The sequence below is a fragment of the Panulirus ornatus genome, chromosome 14, assembly GCF_036320965.1.
Source record: "Panulirus ornatus isolate Po-2019 chromosome 14, ASM3632096v1, whole genome shotgun sequence".
Taxonomy (NCBI): domain Eukaryota; kingdom Metazoa; phylum Arthropoda; class Malacostraca; order Decapoda; family Palinuridae; genus Panulirus; species Panulirus ornatus.
Window position 1 is genome coordinate 14,702,287 of NC_092237.1, and position 20,261 is coordinate 14,722,547.

Sequence of the window (20,261 nt, forward strand, 5' to 3'; positions counted from 1 at the left end):
AATTGGCAAGGGTGAGGGAGAGGGAACAAGGGAACGAAGAGAGAGAGAGAGAGAGAGAGAGAGAGAGAGAGAGAGAGAGAGAGAGAGAGAGAGAGAGAGAGAGATTCAGTCCTGAAATTCATTTATTGATTTCCCCTCCTTTTTTAATCTTTCCGACTCAGCCAACTCAATACGTACTCCCTCCACTCTCCTAAGTCAGTACTCATAACTCTTTCAAGTGACTCGTAGCGCACTTCCCAGTGGTTCGCGATCCTCCCACTCTCTTAAGTGAGCCACGACTCTCCATCACTCCCAACTGACTAAGCTGTTCCCTTCCAGCGATTCGTGACTACCTCCACTATACCCATGTGACATTCAACTCTCCCAGTTATTCGTATTTCCCATTCTCTCACATGGTACTCGGTAGTCCCACTCTTCCAAGCTACGTATGCTGTACTCTCCCAAGCTATGTATGCCGTACTCTCCCAAGCTTATGTATGCAGTAGTCTCCCCAGCTGTGTATGCAGTGTTCTCCCATTGGCTCTCTCACTGTCTTAGGTGACACGTGAGCTATCCCCTATAATGTGTATCTCTCCCGTGTGATTCATAACTCCTCTCCCGCCATCCCAGATGATCTGTCAATCCCCCAACCTCCCAATCTCCCCATTCGTAAACCTCCCACCGTCCCAGGTGATACGTCATACTCCCATATTCCCAAATGATTCGTAAACTCTCCCCAAGGTAATTTGGAACCTTCCCTACTCTCCCAGGTGATTTGTATCACCTCCCACTCTCACCAATGACAGCTTAGATCCCTGGCTCTCATCAGTAATTAGTAACTCCCTATACCCTTCTCAGTGAGTGGTTGTACCCTCACTCTCCTCAGTGGCTGGTTACTGGTGCAGTCCCCCAACAGAATCGTTCCTTACTATACAAAGTGATTTGGTTCCCATTCACGAATCCCTTTCACGAATGCATCTTGTGATGAGTAGCTCTCACTCTCCTCTTCCTCCTCCTCCTCCTCCTCCTCCTCCTCATCCCTCCTGGTGATCAGGTACTCTCCCGGCTCTCCGAAGTGACCGGTAACTCCCAGTTTTACAAGTACACACCAACCAAACCAAGGTATCGTCCTCCGGCTAGCCATTGCCAGGTAAGGAGACAAGGTATCTTACTACTGTCTTGAGCCTGGATACACGAAGACCTTTCATTAACGAAGTTACCACGTCGATTTCATTCTCTGATATGTTTTCACGGGTCGACGTTTGCTGGCCTTAAAACAGCCTCCAAGGCCAGCGTGCCGTGGCTTCAATATCTTGCCCAGATTCTGAAGTATCTTTGATAAGAAATCTAGAGCCTCCATGGGTGCTACATTTCGGCGGTGAAAGAGTAATAAACAAACGTACATATATTGGTTTTCCCACCATCCTACCCAGGTCTTCCTTAAGTCTTCTCCAGGTCCTCCGTAAAGCTCTCCATTTCCTCCGATTTTGCCAATGTCTTCCCAAGGTTTTCCCTAGATCTCCCTTAAGTTTTCCCTAAATCTTCCCCAAAGTGTTTCCCAAGTGCTCCAGAATATCTTCCGCAGCTTGTGCTCCGCTTTCCATCAGGTCTTCCCGAGATGCTTCCCTGGATATTCACCTAGTTCTTTCTTAGGTCTTTAACCAGGTACGTTTTAAACGCTACTTTGGATACCCAAAAAAAAGTCTACGGTATCACCAGGCCGAGTTAAACTTAAGGATTCTCGTTACGGCCAGTGTTACCCCAGCCTGCCTGGCCTTGTAGCAAGGAAACTGTGATCGGGGAGCGTAAGTTGAGATGAGGAGCTTGGAAAGATGCGAGAAGAAGGGAGAGAGAGAGAGAGAGAGAGAGAGAGAGAGAGAGAGAGAGAGAGAGAGAGAGAGAGAGAGAGAGAGAGAGAGAGAGTGGTCAGGTGTACAACAGTAGTCTGCGGAGGGTAAGAACACCGCCGATTGTGACTGGCCCTGACGGGAGGCAGGCGACAGGTTTGTACGTCGCGGGGGTGAAAGTGGCAGACCGTGAGAGGAATTTAATATGCGTCGCCGGACAGCTTGGCACGCTGGAGTTGATGGTGGAGGCGGAGGATTGGTACAGCGGAGGGCGGGTGACCGGGCAGGGGTCGTCGCCGCCTCCCGCTAATTGGAATTGTTCACGACAAGTGTACAGATTCCTCAATATGTCTCTGCCACACTCCTCCTCCTCCTCGCGCTCTGCGCCGCTTGCGACCGCCTGGGAACGCTTACGACGTGTTTGCGACCTGTTGTTCTGGAGGTTTGGACTTGGGTAATGAATCGTATTAGGACACCTTAGTGAGTTTTAAGTTTTGGACGAAAAGAGGATGGATGGCTATACCGTTACGTAAAGAATAGCATCTTCTTCACCAGTTACGGTAAAGATAAGGTAGATTACGGTAAAGATATGGTAGATTACGGTAAAGATATGGTAGATTATGGTAAATTTAAGGTAGATTCCTCATTGATGAGGAGTTAAGAAAGAGTAAGAAGACTCCAGGTCTACGTAGGGAGCTGGGAAGGCCAGACACTTAGGGAGTAGGACGTACAGTCAACGTACGTTGCGAAAGATTTCCTCCTTTTTTTTTCGCGCGTGAAGTTCTTTCTCTTACCTGAGTATTCCTCCCTCACTTTCCTGGTGTTCCCTCGTCCCGATGCGCTTTCTTAATTTCTTTTTTTTTCTACCTCTGTCTGTACACGCGCTTGTAACGCATAGCACTCTAGCTTACCAGAGAGGTTTGGCTCTCACTGGTGACACACTCTCATGCTGGAATATTCTGCTGTGATCGTAGTAACTTATTGCACACCTTACCTGAATACTCTCTCTCTCTCTCTCTCTCTCTCTCTCTCTATCTCTCTCTCTCTCTCTCTCTCTCTCTCTCTCTCTCTCTCTCTCTCTCTCTCAAAACATTCCCCTTGACAATCTTTCACTCCCCCCCCTAACTATGATTATTTCTCCATTCCCAGTTCAGTGGCGTGTAACAGGCACATACAACTTTCACACGAATTATTGTTGTTCTTATACGATTTTGTCAACAGACTGAATATCATATAAGATGACCGGAACCTGATTTACTACCTAGACAGAAATATTTCGATTGTATTAGTTACCGTCATCAGAGGATTGATCTAATTTTGTTCATTCCAAAGCACTGCCCTTATGTATATATATATATATATATATATATATATATATATATATATATATATATATATAGAGAGAGAGAGAGAGAGAGAGAGAGAGAGAGAGAGAGAGAGAGACAGACAGACAGACAGACAGACAGAGAGACAGAGACTTTCCCTATATCTGATTAGCTTTTTAGATAATTAAAACTTTAATTGCTTGATATAAATTCAGGTAATTACATAGTTTGAGAGCTTTGCTTTTTTTCTAATTTAGCGAATACTTTGATGATATGATTTAAACTTTTATTTTATACGTTGGAGGCTCCAGTCACGGACAGAAGCTCACATGAGGGACGGTCCTTAACCAAAATATAGCGGTTAATGAAAGGGAAAAAGAAGACAAGGGAAAGTATAAACGAGTTTTAGAGGAAATGAGAAACCTATCTTTTAAAAAGTGCTAGGTCGTGATTATTAGGAAAGACATGAGAGAACATAGAGTTTCAAAACTTCGACGTGTGGGGAAATAGTAATCAAAACGGCCCACCCTTGAGTTGCCAACAGCTACACAGTAATCATGTGATGCAGCAACTTCCCGAGCATTGTGTGGCCTAGCTAGCGATGGGGCTACACAACCAGCCAACTCTCGGAACAAAAAACGTGTAATACCAGTAGAAGAGGGAAAGTGAACCAACATTTCAGCTTAGGGTTAGTCGATCAAGTTTTGAAATTAGCCTGGGAGAGTTGATAGATGGGACCGCTTTCGACTCCGTCAACTAAGGATGTAGTGCTAGAGCCACTCCAGATGTGAGAGCAGTACTCCATACAAGGCCGGATCAATCCCTTGTATAAACGAAGTAACTGTTAGCAAGATAAGACATTTCGACATCTAAAGAGAACTCCCAGTTTCTGAGAGGTTTCTCAAGGGTTCCAAGATAGAGTGGATGTTGGTGTAACACGTGGAATTACAATACTGTCAAAGACGAAAGTTGTAACGAATTTTCGATAGAGAATTGGGCAGAGACTGGGTTTTGAAAGGCATTAAACTCAACCAGATTTCGAGTACACCCAGTGAGGTATCCTGTCCAAGTTTGACTTTATCGAGGAAGTTGTGTCGAGATGAAATGCAGATCAAGTGAGAGAAGGAGCACAACTGAAGCATGTGGAGGAATGCAGTGTTGAGTCGTCAGCATATAAGTGCATTTAGTTATTTGTAAAAGAAAATAAATCGTTGACAAAAAGAAAAAAGCGGAGACAGGACAGAACCTCCAGGGACACCGCTGTTTATGGAAAAAGGTTAACAGATTGATCCATCAACAACTACGGAGGCAGATAGGCCAGAGAGGAAGCTAAATATGATTGAGCAAAGTGATGGAGGGAAGCCAAAAGGAGGTAGCTTAGAGATGAGACCCCGATGCCACGCCGTGTCAAAAGCTTTGGTTATGTCAAGAGCAACCACAAAGGATTTCACAAAATCTTTCAGGGATGATGACCAGATATTAGTAAGTTAGGAGAGAATATGGCAACTGGGTCTCGCCTTACGGAAGCCATACTGATGATTAAAGAGAAGACTTTGAGATTCAAGATGTTTAAGGACATAGGAGTTGAGGAGGAATTCAAAGACTTTGGAAATGGTAGATATCAGAGCAACAGGACCATTGTTAGGGGGTTAGAATGGCCGCCCTTCTTAGTGAGATGTACGCAAGCTATTAAGATGAGGGAAAATTTTTGTTTTTAAAAAGAAACGGAACAGACGAGCAAGCACAGGTGCAAGATCAGAAGAAAAATCTTTCAGTACACGGGTATTGATGCCATCAGGACTGTAAACCTTGCTTGTGTCCGCAGAAATAAGCTCTTTTCGGATGATTCGAAAAGGGATCACGTGGAGGGACATAGGATTAGTAAGAGGAGCATCAGGGGGTGGAGGAATGTAAGAGTCATTCAAGGTGGAGTTAGATAAGAAACGAGAACCATAGAGAACTGCTGTGTCTACAGGAGAGCAGTACCGTCAGAACGGAACAGTGAAGGAAAGGTAGAGCGGCAGATGTTGGCAGCGTTGCCCTTAGCTATAGATCGAAAAAACCTATCAGAGAATGACGAGGAAAGGTTATCGCACATCCTCTGAATAAAGGAACGCTCTGCCTCACGGTTAGCCCTTGCATTGATTATGGGCATTGATGAATGCTGAATGGGAGTCGCAGGAAGGAGAGTTTTTTTCAAGCCCAATATTCCTGATCTCTTGCCTGAACGGCCTCAGAATGGGAGTAAGAGGTCGTCTTGGAGGAAGAGGGAAATAAAATGCTTTCATTCCAGCAACAATAACCTCTGCCATACGTTTGGTGGAGACAGAGGCTTCACCACATAAGAGACAGTAATTTACCCAAGGAAAGGCAGAAGAGAATTTCCTAACTTATTCCAGTGAGCTTTGGTGATGTGACAACATTTACGTGCAGAAGTGGCTGCTGGAGGAGGAGGTGCCGTTAGAACAGATACATTTATCAGAGTGTGGTCAGATGAACCAATTAGGAGCGAGATTGTGTAGGTACAGCGCGAACGATTACGGGTGAAAAACAGATTCAGAATATTATGAGAGTGGTCACAGATGTTAGAAATATGGGCGGGGTGGGTGGTCATTTGCTCTAGGTCATTGAGAATAGAGAACATAAGAGCTTCAATCCCCTGTCATCCGTATGGGAGGAATTCAACCCTTCCCTATGGTGAACGTTGAAATCCTCTAAGTAGAGGATCTCGGCCTGTTGGTGAGGGGATCACGGCCTCATGGCAGGAGTATAGATGGTCGAGGAGAGGTATAAGATTTGTAAGATTAGAGAGCAGTAGGCGAAATAAAGGTAAAGAGTGGTGGTTCAGAGACATCAGAGTTAAAGACCCAAGATCCTCGAGGCGCGTGCAACAGGTGTGTCAAAGTTGGAATAAGCACAGACGCCACCTCTGAAAACCGGAATCGTGAGTGGAGGTTATAGTTAGAGGTGAGAAAGTGGTTAGTGAGAACACCACTTAACACCTGATCCATCCAACTACATACTACCGATACGCTGATGACGTTTATGTTGTCATAAGGAACGAAGAACATCTTTAGAAACTACAGAGATTCACGTACGAGTTAGGTGTGGATAACATGACCCCTTTTGTTGATGAAGACATTCGGGCTCATGATGGGGAATACCAAACTAGTATTCACCGCAAGTCTCCTTTATATATATATATATATATATATATATATATATATATATATATATATATATATATATATATATATATATACGCTAGTGTGTACACAGGCACTTGATATTCATTTCTCATACCACAAACATCAACACTAGTGCCATAAGCATATTGAATGTCTTCAGAACACTGACTGACACCGTACTTGGACGAGAAGAAGAGTCCATTGGTATCCCGTACAATCTAGCTATCTGCTCCACCCTTAACTGTTCCTCACCCGCTTGTTTATCCGCCCCGTGAAAAGCAAACATGACACAGATGCGAACCCCACAAAACAAAGCACACAGAACATTCACCGGGTGTCTAACAACCCACGAATATTCTACAACCGTACGAACAACCCACAAATATTCTACAACCGGTCGATGAAACAAAAGTACTTTCAGTTCAACCTTAGGTCGATATGCTTCGCATTTACTGCTCTGGAATGAACACATCACTTCTCCCTTCTCCTCGGCCGCACTCCATAACCAACCACCAGTCCCCAAAGTAGAAGTGAAATTTATACCACGGCTTCAAATATCATGAATTTATACTCCCGGGCTTAACCTCCTTCAACAAACACAACATTTGCATAACATATACACCATGATAACCCAACACACTTGATGTATGCTCTCCAAACCTAGCCTTAAGTCCCACTCCGTCAGGCTGATACGCATCTGACATTACATTCCCCAGTCATGTACGTGTTATCCTTTCTCCTCGGGGTTCAAGACATTTCTTATCTCCCCAACATTACCGACGCTAATTCACAGTATCGTAAGACACCCCCCCCCCCCAGATGCTATGCTTCCTTACTGAACACTCACATCTCAGATATACCGTGCGCACTTCACACACATACACACACACACACACGCAACCTCACCACATTTTCCTTTTTTTCTCTCTCTCTTTGACCTCTGGTCTCGCCTCGTGGACGTGGTCAGCATCCAGAATGCGACGGGAGCCCCACAAAAGAGGACCTTATCGCAGGAAGAATAGGTTATGTAAGGTTATGACACACACACACACACACACACACACACACAGTGTCCGCAGAAAATGAGAAATAAAATCGACATATTCTAGAAAATATTTGAGATCAGACACGTTTATGAACGACGTCATTGTTACACCATAAGAAAACACAAAAAAAAAAGATAAAATGAAAAAAAAAGATACTCAATTCCTGAAAACTTGTAATAGTAGAAAATATGTTTTTATTAAGGGTAGTGAGGCAATACTTCCAGAGTTATTAAATTCCGACCCAGCAATTTTTCTTTATGAATTCCTCAACATTTTTTTTTTTTGATATATTTTTTTCATTTTTTTTTTGAGTCAAGATACAAATTACTTTTTTTTCTCTTTTCTTCTTGTGAAAAAGATAGACGCCGACTCCTCCAGGTTAAGGTTCACCAGAACCTGACGTACTTCAGAACCTGACGTACGTCTCCAGAACCTGACGTACGTCTCCAAACCTGACGTACGTCTCCAGAACCTGACGTACGTCTTCAGAACCTGACGTACGTCTCCAAAACCTGACGTACGTCTCCCGAACCTGACGAAGTCTCCAGAACCTGACGTACGTCTTCAGAATCTGACGTACGTCTCCAAAACCTGACGTACGTCTCCAGAACCTGACGAAGTCTCCAAAACCTGACATACGTCTCCAGAACCTGACGTACGTCTCCAGAACCTGACGTACGTCTCCAGAACCTGACGCACGTCTCCAAAACCTGACGTACGTCTCCAGAACCTGACGTGCGTCTCCAAAACTTGACGTACGTCTCCAAAACCTGACGTACGTCTCCAGAACCTGACGTACGTCTCCAGAACCTGACGTACGTCTCCAGAACCTGACGCACGTCTCCAGAACCTGTTCAAGACTTAATGTCTGTTATCAGTACCTTGCCTGGCGCCTCTTACCCAGTCAAGACGGAGATTTATATCTGTTGTTTTTGCTGCTGTCGTAGCTATTGTTACGGTTCATGTTGTTATTGTTGTTGTTATTGTTATTGTTGTTGTTGTTACTGTTGTTGTTTCTGTTGCTACTGCTGCTGTTATTAACTCTTGTTGTAGTTGGCGTTCCTGTTGCTGGTGTTATTACTGTTATTTCAGGCCGTTGCTGGTGATGCTGCTGCTGTTGCTGTTATTTACCGTTACTGATGATGCTACTGTTGCTGCTGCTGCTAACGCTGCAGTATAGTCTTAGGTGAGGGCGGGAGGAACCTGGGGTGGTGTTGTACCATGGCAGCTGAGGGCGGGAGGAGCCTGGGGTGGTGTTGTACCATGGCAGCTGAGGGCGGGAGGAACCTGGGGTGGTGTTGTACCATGCCAGATAAAGGCGGGAGGAGCCTGGGGTGGTGTTGTACCATGGCAGATAAAGGCGGGAGGAACCTGGGGTGGTGTTGTACCATGGCAGCTGAGGCCGGGAGGAACCTGGGGTGGTAGTGTATCATGCCAGATGAGGGCGGGAGGAACCTGGGGTGGTGGTGTATCATGCCAGATGAGGGCGAGAGGAGCCTGGGGTGGTGTTGTACCATGGCAGATAAAGGCGGGAGGAGCATGGGGTGGTGGTGTACCATGCCATATGAGGGCGGGAGGAACCTGGGGTGGTAGTGTATCATGCCAGATGAGGGCGGGAGGAACCTGGGGTGGTGGTGTACCATGCCAGATGAGGGCGGGAGGAACCTGGGGTGGTAGTGTACCATGCCAGATGAGGGCGGGAGGAACCTGGGGTGGTGTTGTACCATGCCATATGAGGGCGGGAGGAACTTAAGGTTTGTCGTACACACATTTTGTAAACTACGTCACTGGAAGAGTCTCGCCGGAGTGTCGGGCCGTTTTCGATGATGTCTGGTGGAAGGGGAGCGGGGCAAGATGTTGACACTGATTGTGAATTAAAGACGCCAATTTTAGAAAAGGAAAGGACGAAATTCAGACTTAGAATCACCCCGCGTGGTGAAGAACCCGGAAGGTGTGGGGAAGTCTTGACATTTGGAAGTGACGTTAGACTAGAAGTGTAACTTGAAAAATTGATGTTGACAATGAGCTGTAACAAGGGATGAAAATTTGGCATGCAATGAAAAAAGAAAAAAAAAACTTTGGTGGAAAACACAAGAGGAAGAAAAAACGTTATAGAGTGTGTAAGACACATGACATAAGATGTAGTTAACCCAAATGTAAGCACGTGACACCAAACCCAACGCGTATGTAAGCACGTGACACCAAACCCAACGCGTATGTAAACACGTGACACCAAACCCAACGCTTACGTAAGCACGTGAAGTCAAAGTGTACATAGGGTCATTATTGGGTAGAAATCACGCCAGTAGAGATGGTTATCTGCGTAAAGGACGACTTGTTCGATGTGGGGCGAGAGAAGGAGGAAGAGAACAGGGGAGATGAGGTGAATTTGAGGGATTTAAGGATGGGTATTGTGATGAACAACGTTGTGGATATTTGGGATGTTGCTGTGTCGCCAGGATTGGTTGAAGATATGTGTACTGGCGATGACTGCAAGTGAACCAGTGTTCCATGTGGATATTTTGTCTAATACTTATTCGCTATATTCCGCGCTGGCGAAGGTGGCAATAGGAACGGACGAAGGAAGAGCCTCACTCGCTCACACACACACGCGTATGTATATATATATATATATATATATATATATATATATATATATATATATAAATTCCTGTGCAATACCATCCAAACCTGCTGCCTTACCGGCTTTCATCTTCCGCAAAGCTTTTACTACCTCTTCTCTGTTTACCAAATCATTTTCCCTAACCCTCTCACTTTGCACCCCACCTCGACCAAAACACCCTATATCTGCCACTCTATCATCAAAGACATTCAGCAAACCTTCAAAATACTCACTCCATCTCCTTCTCACATCACCACTACTTGTTATCACCTCCCCATTTGCGCCCTTCACTGAAGTTCCCATTTGCTCCCTTGTCTTACGCACTTTATTTACCTCCTTCCAGAACATCTTTTTATTCTCCCTAAAATTTAATGATACTCTCTCACCCCAACTCTCATTTGCCCTCTTTTTCACCTCTTGCACCTTTCTCTTGACCTCCTGTCTCTTTCTTTTATACATCTCCCACTCAATTGCATTTTTTCCCTGCAAAAATCGTCCAAATGCCTCTCTCTTCTCTTTCACTAATAATCTTACTTCTTCATCCCACCACTCACTACCCTTTCTAATCAACCCACCTCCCACTCTTCTCAGGGGTGACTGTATTATTGACTGGTTGGTAAGGTTATTTAATGTATGTATGACTCATGGTGAGGTGCCTGAGGATTGGCGGAATGCGTGCATAGTGCCATTGTACAAAGGCAAAGGAGATAAGAGTGAGTGCTCAAATTACAGAGGTATAAGTTTGTTGAGTATTCCTGGTAAATTATATGGGAGGGTATTGATTGAGAGGGTGAAGGCATGTACAGAGCATCAGATTGGGGAAGAGCAGTGTGGTTTCAGAAGTGGTAGAGGATGTGTGGATCAGGTGTTTGCTTTGAAGAATGTATGTGAGAAATACTTAGAAAAGCAAATGGATTTGTATGTAGCATTTATGGATCTGGAGAAGGCATATGATAGAGTTGATAGAGATGCTCTGTGGAAGGTATTAAGAATATATGGTGTGGGAGGCAAGTTGTTAGAAGCAGTGAAAAGTTTTTATCGAGGATGTAAGGCATGTGTACGTGTAGGAAGAGAGGAAAGTGATTGGTTCTCAGTGAATGTAGGTTTGCGGCAGGGGTGTGTGATGTCTCCATGTTTGTTTAATTTGTTTATGGATGGGGTTGTTAGGGAGGTGAATGCAAGAGTTTTGGAAAGAGGGGCAAGTATGAAGTCTGTTGGGGATGAGAGAGCTTGTGAAGTGAGTCAGTTGTTCGCTGATGATACAGCGCTGGTGGCTGATTCATGTGAGAAACTGCAGAAGCTGGTGACTGAGTTTGGTAAAGTGTGTGAAAGAAGAAAGTTAAGAGTAAATGTGAATAAGAGCAAGGTAATTAGGTACAGTAGGGTTGAGGGTCAAGTCAATTGGGAGGTAAGTTTGAATGGAGAAAAACTGGAGGAAGTAAAGTGTTTTAGATATCTGGGATTGGATCTGGCAGCGGATGGAACCATGGAAGCGGAAGTGGATCATAGGGTGGGGGAGGGGGCGAAAATCCTGGGAGCCTTGAAGAATGTGTGGAAGTCGAGAACATTATCTCGGAAAGCAAAAATGGGTATGTTTGAAGGAATAGTGGTTCCAACAATGTTGTATGGTTGCGAGGCGTGGGCTATGGATAAAGTTGTGCGCAGGAGGATGGATGAGCTGGAAATGAGATGTTTGAGGACAATGTGTGGTGTGAGGTGGTTTGATCGAGTAAGTAATGTAAGGGTAAGAGAGATGTGTGGAAATAAAAAGAGCGTGGTTGAGAGAGCAGAAGAGGGTGTTTTGAAATGGTTTGGGCACATGGAGAGAATGAGTGAGGAAAGATTGACCAAGAGGATATATGTGTCGGAGGTGGAGGGAACGAGGAGAAGTGGGAGACCAAATTGGAGGTGGAAAGATGGAGTTAAAAAGATTTTGTGTGATCGGGGCCTGAACATGCAGGAGGGTGAAAGAAGGGCAAGGAATAGAGTGAATTGGATCGATGTGGTATACCGGGGTTGACGTGCTGTCAGTGGATTGAATCAGGGCATGTGAAGCGTCTGGGGTAAACCAAGGAAAGCTGAGTAGGTATGTATATTTGCGTGTGTGGACGTATGTATATACATGTGTATGGGGGTGGGTTGGGCCATTTCTTTCGTCTGTTTCCTTGCGCTACCTCGCAAACGCGGGAGACAGCGGCAAAAAAAAAAAAGAAAAAAAAAAAAAAAAATATATATATATATATATATATATATATATATATATATATATATATATATATATATATATATATATATATATTTTATACTTTGTCGCTGTCTCCCGCGTTTGCGAGGTAGCGCAAGGAAACAGACGAAAGAAATGGCCCAACCCCCCCCATACACATGTATATACATACGTCCACACACGCAAATATACATACCTACACAGCTTTCCTTGGTTTACCCCAGACGCTTCACATGCCCTGATTCAATGGAAGTAAGGGGAGTGGGGGAGGAATGGGATGTATTTAGGGAATCAGTGATGGATTGCGCAAAAGATGCTTGTGGCATGAGAAGAGTGGGAGGTGGGTTGATTAGAAAGGGTAGTGAGTGGTGGGATGAAGAAGTAAGAGTATTAGTGAAAGAGAAGAGAGAGGCATTTGGACGATTTTTGCAGGGAAAAAATGCAATTGAGTGGGAGATGTATAAAAGAAAGAGACAGGAGGTCAAGAGAAAGGTGCAAGAGGTGAAAAAAAAGGGCAAATGAGAGATGGGGTGAGAGAGTATCATTAAATTTTAGGGAGAATAAAAAGATGTTCTGGAAGGAGGTAAATATATATATATATATATATATATATATATTCCCTGGGGATAGGGGAGAAAGAATACTTCCCACGTATTCCCTGCGTGTCGTAGAAGGCGACTAAAAGGGAAGGGAGCGGGGGGCTGGAAATCCTCCCCTCTCGTTTTTTTTTTTTTTTTTTTTTTTTTTTTTTAATTTTCCAAAAGAAGGAACAGAGAAGAGGGCCAGGTGAGGATATTCCCTCAAAGGCCCAGTCCTCTGTTCTTAACGCTACCTCGCTATCGCGGGAAATAGCGAATAGTATGAAAAAAAAAAAAAAAAAAAAAAGAATATATATATATATATATATATATATATATATATATATATATATATATATATATATATATATACTCGTATAATACGTTCCGAAAAAGAATACTAAGTGAATATTTCTATTAACGTGTTATGATTGACACATGTGTTATTGGTTAACAATGGTTCATTGGTGATGATCAAATAGGATATATCACATTCGCCCCAGGGAAAACATTTTGACATGTTCTATTCATACTGAACAGAACACAGACGAGTGCATGAATCAAATTGATAATTTTATCCCTAAGCCAGATCTTGTATATCTCCCTTAGTTTTTTCATGTGTACAAATGCATCTGATTTCAAGCATTTAAACTAGTTGTATGAATGCAATACTGTATCGCCTGGGTGAGATTATACACGTCCCCCATATACCACACAATCTAGAACCTTTCGTCAGTAACCACAGTATCATCATACCAGATTGTTATCAGCGTCAACGTGATGCAAAAAAAAAATTCACAGATTTATTTTTCAGTCACAAGCTAGCGATTTGATTCTGAGCGTCTCATTGGCTCGTACAGTGCGAATTCAGGTCAACTTGACGCTAAACTGAACAAGCATAAAGCCCTCAATGACCTTACTGTCGTACACATGTGTTCAGGACTTGATGATATTATTTCTTTTGTTTCCTGACATGTGCAGGAGCTCATTACTCAACGTATTCTTCGGTCTGTTATTTCTTTTGTTTTATCGTCACACTCTTCTTATTTATCTTTCATTTTTTTTTTTTTTTGAGCAGTGTTGTTTACGATGTTTTGAAATCAGTCCCCCTGGGATCAAGATATATTCTTATCTCAAGTAATAAGAAAAAGTGATTAATGCTTTGATTACTAAGACTGAAGATACGCACACACACACACACACACACACACACACACACACACACACACACACACACATAGACACAGACACAGACACACACACACACACACACACACACACACACACACACACACACACACATATGTATGTGTGTGTTTGTGTGTTTGTGTTTGGGTGGGTGTTTCTGGGCTCCATATGCAAGAGAAAAGTCTCCTTTGTGTGTGTGTGTGTGTGTGTGTGTGTGTGTGTGTGTGAGTGTGTTTGTGTGGTGTGTGTGTATGTGTGTGTGTGTGTGTGTGTGTGTGTGTGTGTGTGTGTGTGTGTGTGTGTGTGTGTGTGTGTGAAAATAGGCACAGGAACAAACAAGCACAGATAGTCAAAGACGTTCTTAGAGTAACGACTGAAGAACTCGACTCATCCCTGAGCCACCATGCACCAAGGCCCATCACATCCCCATGGCGAACCACGCCACGCAGACAAACACTGGCGAACCACGCCACGCAGGCAAACACTGGCGAACCACGCCACGCAGGCAAACACTGGCGAACCACGCCACGCAGGCAAACACTGGCGAACCACGCCACGCACACAAACACTGGCGAACCACGCCACGCAGACAAACACTGGCGAACCACGCCACGCAGACAAACACTGGCGAACCACGCCACGCAGGCAAACACTGGCGAACCACGCCACGCAGACAAACACCGGCCGAACCACGCCACGCAGTCAAACACCGGCCGAACCACGCCACGCAGACAAACACTGGCGAACCACGCCACGCAGGCAAACACTGGCGAACCACGCCACGCAGACAAACACTGGCGAACCACGCCATGCAGACAAACACTGGCGAACCACGCCACGCAGACAAACACCGGCCGAACCACGCCACGCAGACAAACACCGGCCGAACCACGCCACGCAGACAAACACTGGCGAACCACGCCACGCAGGCAAACACCACCATAACCCGTGGTACTGGAAGCCCCCTCACCCCATACACAGGTAGCCAATAAAGCCATTAATGTTCTAGTACCAGCCTCGTGCACTCAGGCTCCTCCCATGGCCGAGAGCAAGACGTTGTGGTCAGGTTAAGTTTTGGGGGTGGGGCAGATGACCACCCTCCTCCCGTCCTCCCCCTCCTCCTCCAAGTGCCACGTTTTCTCTAATTGCTCCTCATCGGTAAATAGTGTGTGGATATACTGGACAGTAACGCCTCCCACCATCCTCAAATGAGGAACTTCGAAAAAACTTTGGTCGATCGTTTGTTGAGCCCAAGGAGGGAGGGAGGGAGGGAGGTGGATGGGGCGAAGGAGCCCCACACTCCAAGGCCTTCCTTTGAATCCACGATTTCCCACAGAGGACAGTGCGGTATATATATATATATATATATATATATATATATATATATGTATATATATATATATATATATATATATATATATATATATATATATATATATATTTATTTATTTATTTATTTATTTATTCATATATTTATATATGAAGGAACCTATGACGGGAGAGAGTTGCATCGAGGTTCGAGGGCATCGTGCGTGTGAGGGGAAGGTGTTGACAGACGCATGGAAGTGTCTGAGACGAGTTTGTCTCGCTGGGTAGAGAGAGAGAGAGAGAGAGAGAGAGAGAGAGAGAGAGAGAGAGAGAGAGAGAGAGAGAGAGAGAGATCTTATTTATATACGCCCAAAGGGCCAGTTTCTGTAAATGAGTTCTGGCGTTATCCAGGACCTTTCTAAAGGCCCCTGCAGCACAAGGCTGTCCTCCTCTCAGTAGCAGGGAAAGATAGACGCCTTTGCAGTGAGCAGTTCTTTGACGAGACGGTGTACCCAGTGTCGCAAGACACCCCAAAGGTGGGTCTTCCACACGCGGTGTCACCTCAAACCACTCGAGTCCGGTGACAGCAGATGAATTGATTATATTGGAATATATGGGAAAGAACAGTTGTGGTTGTCTGTGATGAGAGGATCCGGTGAAGGACAGTAATAATACCTTTTTTTTTTCATGGAGAAGCCAGATAACAGAAGACCTCATGGTCTGTTACAAGCTTATATAGGGAGAGACAGAAATAAGGGTATCCTAAATTCATAATCATTTTAGACAGAGACAGGATAGTAGAGCAGAAGACACGCCCCTCACCACCAACCATATCAGTTATAAAAGGTTTCCAAGGACGACCCTACGTTGTGTAATCTCTTACGTTTCCCTTCTTCAGGGTTTGGCCTGACGTGGTCATGTGACCCGGTAACATTGATTTGACCTCCGGATGGTCAACTTTTATTGCTGCTCAGTTGGAGGTGCAGATGCGACCGACTTTCTGATCCAATTTAAGCCATGCTCAGGTGTTCTCCTGCACTTGTTGCTGAGGGAAGGATTTACACACACACACACACACACACACACACACACACACACACACACACGAGTCTGTTAATTAAAAGCTTGATTTTTGAGATTCTGGTGTGATCATCAGAGACGAAACCTTACAGTTACAGAACTGGCGATTGTCTCTTGTTGTCATAGAGATGTAGCCGACCTGCTGAAGTGGTTAAATGATAAAGAAGATAAGATGAAAAAAAAAACTGAATTCATCTCACATTGATCTCCAACAGCTTCCATGAAAATATATGATACTGTTTCCATATGTATTGTGCCTCAGTGCTCTGTGAACAAGCCACTTGCTAAGACCACAGGTCTTCATCTTTCCCTGCAACGGGGGTCTTCATCTTCTCCTACACATAGGTTTTTTTTTTCATCAGTCCAACCCACTAGTCCTCACTCATCCATACAACACAGTTCTTCTCCCATCCCTACACCACAGGTCTTTATCCATCCATACACCACAGGTCTTCATCCATCTGTGCACCACAGGTCTTCATCCATCCATACACCACAGGTCTTCATCCATCCCTACACCACAGGTCTTCGCTCATCCATGTTCCACGATCTTCATCCATCCATACACCAGAGGTCTGCACCCATCTCTTCTCTACAGATTTTCACCCACTCCCGTATCACAGGTCTTCACCCATCCCTGTACCACAAGTCTTCATCCATTCATATACCACAGGTCTTCACCCATCTCTTCACCACAGATATTCACCCATCCCTGTACCACAGATCTTCACCCATCTCTCCACCACAGGTCTTCAGATCCATCTCTTCACCACAGGTTCCATTCTTAGTGGGCTGTTACTCACAAGTCCCATCCTATAAGTGCCCCACAGATCCCCACCACGGGTCCTAACCTATCATCCCAACACAGGTCCCAACCTATCCCCTAATGTTGTTGTGGCTGAGTGTCCAGGACGAGAGCAGATGGAGCCCGGCCAAATAGGAACACGGCGGAACCTCCCATAACCGACCATCTTGTCTTGATAAAGCGCCCAGCACGAGTCATCCACGTCCAGGCCAGCTGCCACTCTCACCGTGTTGTCGTGGCCCGAGCGATGTACGGCTAGGAAGAGGCACGAGTGAGAGGAGGAGGAGGAGGAGAGAGGGAGAGGAGGAGAGGGGCGTAGGGGATGGAAGTAGAATGGAAGGTGAGAGGGGGGCTCTGAGAGAGATGGAATGTGGGTGGTAAGTAGGCCATGTTTGACGTCTGACACTACATCAGAGCCAAAGGTGTCCCCCCACACCCTCTCCGTCCGGCCTTGCTATTGGCACCGACGACTTGCAAGCGGCCATAGGAGAGAGAGAGAGAGAGAGAGAGAGAGAGAGAGAGAGAGAGAGAGAGAGAGAGAGAGAGAGAGAGAGAGAGAGAGAGAGAGAGAGGCATCAGCAGCTATCCTTCTGTTCCTAGAGGTACCGACATATTTTCATTCGGGGTCTAGGTTTTCCAGTGATTGTGTGTTCGTCTTGACCACATCAGTGACCCCCCTTCCAGTTACCGTATGAGACGTCAACACACACACACACACACACACACACACACACACACACACACACACACACACACACAGGCCCAGTACTCAGAGGGACGACGCCACTGCTGCTGTTAGATGGCCGCCTGTTGTCAGAGTGTCTCGCTTGGAAACGAAGGGGAGGCACTTCGTGAGGGGAGAGGAGGGGAAGAAAAACGATGCTGGTCGAGGGAGGAGATGGGTAGATGTGGGGAGGGAAGAAAGGGGGAGGAGGAGGAGGAGGAGGCCGCTGCTGCTAAGGCACGTGATGTAGAGGTGGTAGACGAGGAAATTATGGTAACTGAGGGGGTGTTGAAGAGAGAGGGGAAGAGAGAGAGAGAGAGAGAGAGAGAGAGAGAGAGAGAGAGAGAGAGAGAGAGAGAGAGAGAGAGAGAGAGAGAGTTTTCACTCCAGCGAGACCGTAGCAGCGAGACAAAATGAAGTGATCCATCAACACACTGTCGAGCCACAGTCAGTCAGGAGGACACATCACTGGTGTTGGGGAGCTTGACGCACAGCTGACGCAGAGCTTCGTGAATATCAGTTCCAGGGACGGTGTCGTTAATGAAATGTTCCTGAGCGACATGAGTCACGAGGACTTCGCCAAACTTGTCGGGTTACATCTCCCGGATCTCGACGTGCCAGGTAGGACTACATGGAGGCGGGAGGGAGGGAGCGCGGCTGAATTTAGTCGTACTGGAAATTGCCATTTCGTTGATGCTACTATTATTGATAACCATCTCTGCCCTCACAGACAGTGACCTGTCTCCCCACAAACTCTTCAGCGCACCCAGAACCTCTGCTCTCTTTGTTTATCATTTTCAGCTCAAATAGTGTTATATATATATATATATATATATATATATATATATATATATATATATATATATATATATATATATATATATGTATGTATGTATATATACATATATATATGTACATGTGTATATATGTATATGTCTGTGTGTGTATGTATATGTACACGATGAGATGTATAGGTATGTATCTTTGCGTGTGTGGACGTGTATGTATATACATGTGTATGTGGGTGGGTTGGGCCATTTCTTTCGTCTGTTTCCTTGCGCTACCTCGCTAACGCAGGAGACAGCGACAAAGCAAAATAAAATAAAATATAATATATATATATATATATATATATATATATATATATATATATATATATATATATATATATATATATATATATATATATATATATATTGGAAAGGATCACAGTTTTGCGCGTGATCAAGATATTCCTATGAGTCCACGGGGAAAATGAAGCACGAAAAGTTCCCAAGTGCACTTTCGTGTAATAATCACATCATCAGGGGAGACACAAGAGAGAAATATAACAGTCAGTTGATATACATAGAAGAGACGAAGCTAGGACGCCACCTTATTGAAAACAGCGACTGTTATATATATGTGTATATATATATATATATATATATATATATATATATATATATATATATATATATATATATATATTTTTTTTTTTTTTTTTTTCATACTATTCGCTATTTCCCGCGATAGCGAGGTAGCGTTAAGAACAGAGGACTGGGCCTTTGAGGGAATATTCTCACCTGGCCCTCTTCTCTGTTCCTTCTTTTGGAAAAAAAAAAAAAAAAAAAAAAACGAGAGGGGAGGATTTCCAGCCCCCCCCCCCCCGCTCCCTTCCCTTTTAGTCGCCTTCTACGACACGCAGGGAATACGTGGGAAGTATTCTTTCTCCCCTATATATATATATATATATATATATATATATATATATATATATATATATATATATATAATGACTTTGGAATATTTTAGGGATTTATGCAGGGGTTAGCGTGAAGGTGAGAGCTAAGGAAGGGGTAGCACTGCTGCTGAAGGAGGAGTTGTGGGAATGTGTGAAAGACTGTAAGGATTTGAGCTCCAGACTGACGTGGGTAGAAATGAAAATGGATCACGAAAGGTGAGTGATTGTTAGTGCTTATGATGCCTCTGGAATAGAGAGGACTGAGGAAAAAGGCGAGTGGCTTGGAGGAGCTGAGTGTGTGTGCCAACAAAGTATAATTACAGGGCAAAAGTGATTGCTTGAAGCCTCAGATCAGCACATCATTTCATGATTAACCTGAGGATCTCTCCCGTTTTCTACACGTGAAGATCTTTGTAAACTTTTTCAGCCACAACACTGGGTCTTCCACAGACTCGTTTGTGATTGGCTTTTGCATCTTTCAGTAGGCTGAGGATATTCGTAAGTTGAAACATGAGGCGGTCGTTCAACACACTGGCCATGGCGGTGAGGTAAGATTGGCAAGTTGTATGCCAGGAACTACCAGACACCGATAGGGAGGCATAACCTCAAAGTGTGAATAATCA